Genomic DNA, 6,958 nt, shown 5'->3' with positions numbered 1-6,958 from the left:
AAATGGGGACCCAAAGTCTCACATACACAGTGCTGTTGATGACCTGCCTTAAGAATCCAGAGTCCTACCTACTGTATAGCACAGGGAATTCTACTCAATACTCTGTAATGGCCTATATGGGAAAAGAATCTAACAAAGACTGGATATATGTATATGTAAAACTGATTCACTTTACTGTACACCTGAAACTAACACAACATTGTGAATCAGTTATACTCCATCTATGTCCATCTCTAATGTTGGCCTGTAATTTCTTTTTTGTGTGATATCTCTGTCTGGTTTTGGTATCAGGGTGATGGTGGCCTCTGAAAGAATCCAGAGTCCTAATTTAGTATCTTTGAAGAGTCTTCCTAAACAGTTTATTTCTTTTCCAATATTTTATCTCAATTGGATTGCATTTTCATCAGGAAATCATTTGTGTGTGTCTGTGTTAGTTGCTCAACCTTGTCTAACTTTTTGCAACCCCATGGACTGTAGCCCTCTAGGCTCCTCTGTCCATGGAATTTCCCAGGCAAGAATGCTGGAGTGGGTTGCCATTTCCTTCTCTAGGGGATCTTCCCGAACCAGGGATTGAACCGGGGTTTCCTGTGTTTCCTGCATTGCAGGCAGATTCTTTACTGTCTGAGCCACCAAGGAAGCCCTAATCATTTAGATCAGGCCTAAACTAAAGTCATTCCTTTGTATAAACATTCTTCTCTGAACTCTCCAATGAAAATATTTATACATTATTTGCAAATGGTAACACCCACTTTAGAACTTAAGATAAAAATCACAATTTTGCCCACTGCTGGGCATACACACTGAGGAAACCAGAAGGGAAAGAGACACGTGTACCCCAATGTTCATCGCAGCACTGTTTATAATAGCCAGGACATGGAAGCAACGTAGATGTCCATCAACAGATGAATGGATAAGAAAGCTGTGGTACATATACACAATGGAGTATTACTCAGCCATTAAAAAGAATACATTTGAATCAGTTCTAATGAGGTGGATGAAACTGGAGCCTATTATACAGAGTGAAGTAAGCCAGAAGGAAAATCACCAATACAGTATACTAACGCGTATATATGGAATTTAGAAAGATGGTAACAATAACCCTGTGTATGAGACAGCAAAAGAGACACTGATGTATAGAACAGTCTTATGGACTCAGTGGGAGAGGGAGAGGGTGGGAAGATTTGGGAGAATGGCATTGAAACATGTGTAATATCATGTATGAAACGAGATGCCAGTCCAGGTTCGATACATGATACTGGATGCTTGGGGCTAGAGCACTGGGACGACCCAGAGGGATGGTATGGGGAGGGAGGAGGGAGGAGGGTTCAGGATGGGGAACACATATATACCTGTGGCGGATTCATTTTGATATTTGGCAAAACTAATACAATTATGTAAAGTTTAAAAATAAAATAAAATTTAAAAAAAATCACAATTCTCCCTTTTCCTGGTATCCTTTACCAGACTTGCTATCACAAATTATACTAACATTTCAAAAGATATTGGGGAAGCTGGGCCTGGGAAGTTATTTTTGTTGTTTGAAAAGAAATTCCTCATCAATCATTCACTAAATGGTTTTTACAATCATGGAAGATTGTTGCCTAGACACATTGTTTTGTTGAGAGTTACAAAATGGTGGGTTTTTTTCCTACTTCTTTCATTTCTTCTGCATGTAGTAGTTGGAAATTTAAAGTGCTTCCACTTAGCTACTTGACTATGTTGAAATATAGCCTGCACGGGAAAGTTGAGGTAAATGCCTGAGTATTTCCCTTTACTTAACAATTTTCAAAATATGGGGTCATTACCCTAGTAACTACCAATGGTGATCAATACTTTGATGGGGGAGTTAAGTATGATTTTTATATATTTAATGCATTGCAGTAATTGCAGGTGCTTTTTGATGCTCCTTAGGAATCCCTTAATGTTGGCTCCTGAATAGGACTGGAAGTTCCCATTAGGTGACCAAACTGGCAGGTCAAATCAAGAGCCATTGCACTGAGATGCCTGGAAGAAAAGAGGGCTGGTTGCTGAGGGCCATCTCTACTTATTTGGCCTAAAGTAGTTGTTGGACTCACAATGAAGCCATATAGTTTTCTCTCTGTGTTTTGTTATTTTTTCACATATGACTAAGTGCTTACTTGGGTGCCTATGTTAATCTTTTCATACTACCTTTTGTTCCTTTTTACCCCTTTATGTAATTTTACTATACTGGGAACCACCCTTCACCACATCCGCACTCTGGCAGAGTTTTTAATATAAGTTGTGAAAGCAGGTATCACTAATCTTCTTTCCAATTTCAAAAAGAAAGCTTCCAGTGTTTCACAGAACATATAAAATATGTGCACTCTCTCTCTATGCACACACACACACACAATTTGTTGATACATTGAGGTGGTCTTTAGCAAAAGAGCTGCTAAATTTGGCTTGCTAGCCTGCATATATACAGTGGGTAAGAAGTCAATGAACCAAGGGACTTCACTTGTGGCTAAGACTCTGTGCTCCCAATGCAGGGGGCCCAGGTTCGATCCCTTATCAGGGAACTGGATCCCACATGCCCCAGCTAAAGATCCATCATGCTGCAACTAAGACCTGGTAAAGCCAAATAAATAAATATTAAAAAAGAAGTCAATGAGCCAAATGGATGCATGGAGTCTGACATACAAGGACAGCAAAAGCAAGATCAGAAGGTCAGCATGGTGTCAGCTCCTCATGTCCCTCGTCCCACAAAATGACAGTGAACCACAGGGACAAGATGACAGGTGACGTGAGCAGCAAGTCACTCTATCATGGAGGAGCTATTTTCATGTTACATCTAATTTGTTTTATAGCTTGAAGTGGTACCCTAAGGGAGGAAGCAAGATGGAAAATCCCATGCCTCACTAGAATGAGGGAGGCTGCCTCTTGGCAGCCCTCCAAAAGACAGCGAGGAGGTGAGAAACAGTCCTCACAAGGCTGCTTATCTCAACATGTTCCAGGGAGGATCACAGAGCATTTCACCAAGACTTAGGTCAACTTGCTGTTGGTTGAGCCTTGCCTGTGTGGAGAGGTGGCAGGTTGGTAGCACACCTGAGCAGAGGCATTCCCCTACAACCATGAACAAATCCTGAAAATTAAGGGAGCCTTTTAACTATATTAATACACTATAATAAATATATGTTTTATTATTACAATAAAGTTGTACTAATATGACAAGCTGAAATCAAGATTTTCAGGAGAAATATCAATAACCTCAGATATGCAGATGACACCACCCTTATGGCAGAAAGCAAACAGCAACTAAAAAGCCTCTTGGTGAAAGAGGAGAGTGAAAAAGCTGGCTTAAAACTCAACATTCAGAAAACTATGATCATGGCATCTGGTCCCATCACTTCATGGGAAATAGATGGGGAAACAATGGAAACAGTGACAGACTTTATTTTCTTGGGCTCCAAAATCACTGCAGATGGTGATTGCAGCCATGAAATTAAAAGACGCTTGCTCCTTGGAAGAAATGCTATGACCAACCTAGACAGAATATTAAAAAGCAGTGACGTTATGTTGGCAACAAAGGTCCATCGAGTTAAAGCTATGGTTTTTCCAGTAGTCATATATGGATGTGAGAACTGGACCATAAAGAAGGCTGAGCACCAAAGAATTCATGCTTTTGAACTATGGTGTTGGAGAAGAGAGTCCCTTGGACTGCAAGGCGATCAAACCAGTCCATCCTAAAGAAAATCAATCTTGAATATTCATTGGAAGGACTGATGCTAAAGCTGAAGCTCCAATACTTTGGCCACCTGATGTGAAGAGCTGACTCTTTAGAAAAGACCCTGATGCTGGGAAAGATTGAAGGCTGGAGAAGGGGACGACAGAGGATGAAATGGTTGGATGGCATCACTGACTCAATGGACGTGAGTTTGAGCAAGCTCTCAGAGGTGGTGAAGGACAGGAAAGCCTGGCATACTGTAGTCTATGGGGTCTCAACGAGTGGGACACGCCTGAGCGACTAAACAACAATACTTAATGAGTCAATTATATTGTGTTTAGAAATCCTTCAGTCTTGGTAAATCAGGATTTTACCAGTAGATGGCGCATGGCAAATATTCATCATTCAATTGGTTCGTATGGAGGGACTACAAACTTAATTCTCATTAGTTCTAAAACGTGTATACATTTCAGCTTCCCTGGTGGCTTAGACGGTTAAGAATCTGCCTGTAATAACTTTAAATATAATTATTGTGCAATACTATTTTTGTTAAAGCATTTTATTCTTTATTTTCTGAAATTTAGAGCAAAGAACAACACAGTAAACACCTGCATGTACTCAATCTAGATTTACCAATTACTTGTTGTTTAGTCACTAGGTCGTATCTGACTCTTTGAGACCCCATGGATTGTAGCCCGCCAGACTCCTCTGTCCATGGGATTTCCCAGGAAGAATACTGGAGTGGGTTGCCGTTTCCTTCTCCAGGGGATCTTCCTGATCCAGGCATTGAACCCACATGTCCTGCATTGGCAAGCATATTCTTTACCACTGAGCCACCAGCATATTGCTAATTTGCTCTATCCTTTCTTTGATTTTTTTCTAAAGCATTTTAGAGTAATTTGTAGACGTCATGGCACTTCACCTCTGAATACTTGAACATGTGTCTCATGAGAACAAATCCATCATCCCACATTATCATACCAACTATTATATTGATCTAATATTACCTAATATCTAGCCTATATTCAAATATCCCAATTTTTCCCCAAATGACTCTTATAGTATTTTCTACTGAGGATCCAATCCAAGATCACATATTGCATTTGGTTGTCATAGCTCTTTTTTAGGGTCATATTTCTTAATCTTTAATCCAAAACAGTTTCCCTGCCCCTCCTTTTTAAAATGTAGCAATTCTATACAAATATGAAAATGCACATCTTTTAAAAATATTTCTTATGTATTTCTTCCTCCACCACTGAGTGTCCAATATTTTTAGGCAGATAATGTAACAACTTTAATTATAAATGTTATCCCAAATGGATGACATTTAAAAAAATAATAAAATACTTCTAAGTATGGCAATTGTACATGTCATGTATAATAAAAACTCATATAGAAATTTGAGGGCTAGCTCTTTGTTAGATTACGAGTTTTTTAGAAAGGTAATGGACTGTGTTTATTCATTTGTATAATTCCCTACCCCCAGTATTTTGATGCTAAGAGGAATTGCTTCTTAAATTTCTCTTTCTGATCTTTTGTTGTTAGTGTATAGAAATGCAACAGATTTCAGTGTATTAATTTTGTAACCTGCAACTTTACCAAGTTCATTGATGAGTTCTAGCAGTTTCCTGGTAGCATCTTTAGAATCTTCTATGTATAGTATCATGTCATCTGCAAACAGTGATAGCTTAATTTCTTCTTTTCCAGTTTGGATTCCCTTTACTTCTCTTTCTTCTCTGATTGCTGTAGCTAGGACTTCCAGAACTATGTTGAATAAAAATGGTGCGAGTGAACATCTTTGTCTTGTTTCTGATCTTAGAGGGAAGGCTTTCAGCTTTTCACCACTGAGTATGATACTAGCTTTGTCTTATAGTGTAATCTGAAGTCGGGGATCCTGAGTCCTCCAGCTCTGTTTTTCTTTTTCAAGGTTTCTATGGCTATTCAGGGTCTATTGTGTCTCCATATGAATTTTGAGACTTTTAGTTCTGTGAAAAATGTAGGTCTGTCTATATGGCCTTTGTAATGTTGAGGTATATACCCTCTATGCCCACTTTCTGGAGAGTTTTTTTTTTATCATAAACGGGTGATTAATTTTGTCAAAAGCTTTTTCTGCATCTATTGAGATGATCATGTGGTTTTTATTCTTCAGTTTGTTGATATGGTTGGTTTGATTTGATTGATTGATTTGCAAATGTTGAAAAATCCTTGCACCCCTATGATGAATCCTACTTGATCAGGGTGGGTATATGATCCTTTTAATGTATTGCTGGATATGGATTGCTAGTATTTTGTTTAGGATTTTTGCATCTATGTCCATCATTGATAGTGGCCTGTGATTTCCATTTTTTTTTTTTTATGGTATCTTTGTCTGGTTTTGGTATCATAGTGATGGTAGCCTCATAAAATGAGTTCGGAAATTTTCCTTCATCTGCAACTTTTTGGAACAGTTTCAGGAGGACAGGTGTTAATTCTTCTCTAAATGTTTGATAAAATTTGCCTGTGAGGCTGTCAGGTCCTGGACTTTTGTTTATTAGGAGGTCTTTAATCATGGTTTCAATTTCAGTGCTGTTAATATTTTCTATTTCTTCCTGGTTCAGTCTAGGGAGACTGTAACTTTCTACCCCCAGTATTTTGAATGTGGTGAGACTCAATACATGTTTGAGGGATGAATGAATGGTTTTCTCTCTCTTCTTTTACTGTAGTAAAATATGCACACCATAAAATGCATCATTTTAACTATCTTAAGTGAACGGTTCAGTGGCATTAAGTATATTCACATTGTTGTGCATGGTTCTCTTTTAATAACCCAAGGAATATATGTTAATTATAGAAAAGTTATTAAATAGATAATCAAAAAGAAAAAAATGATCTAAACACCCCTCAAATTTGCCATCCATAGAAAACCCAGACATAGTTATTCCTAACATTTTGGTAAATATCCTTTCAGTTTTATTTATGTATACTTATTCCTAGCCATATAAGATACAAAAAAGATCATATTATATATACTGTATAGTAACCCACCCTCTTTTTCTTAACATGTAGTTAATATTTTCCATGTTAATAATAGATAAGTGGGTTGTTTTGGATTTGGTTATATTTCATCCACTATTTTTGCAACATGTACCTCCAGTAACCAAGAAGGTGGGTGGGAGCATGGTTACAGGGCTAAGGATACGAACGAATTCTGTGCATTAATTTTTTTCTCTGAGCACAGTGGGTAGCAACACTGATTTAGAGCCTGGATTTATAGCTGTGCTGCTGTTTGTAATT

This window comes from Bos grunniens, chromosome X (assembly GCF_055505025.1).
Source record: "Bos grunniens cultivar Pamir isolate PY7600 chromosome X, Bosgru_T2T1.0, whole genome shotgun sequence".
In the NCBI taxonomy this organism is placed as follows: Eukaryota; Metazoa; Chordata; class Mammalia; order Artiodactyla; family Bovidae; genus Bos; species Bos grunniens.
Note: the sequence above shows the minus strand (reverse complement) of the source record.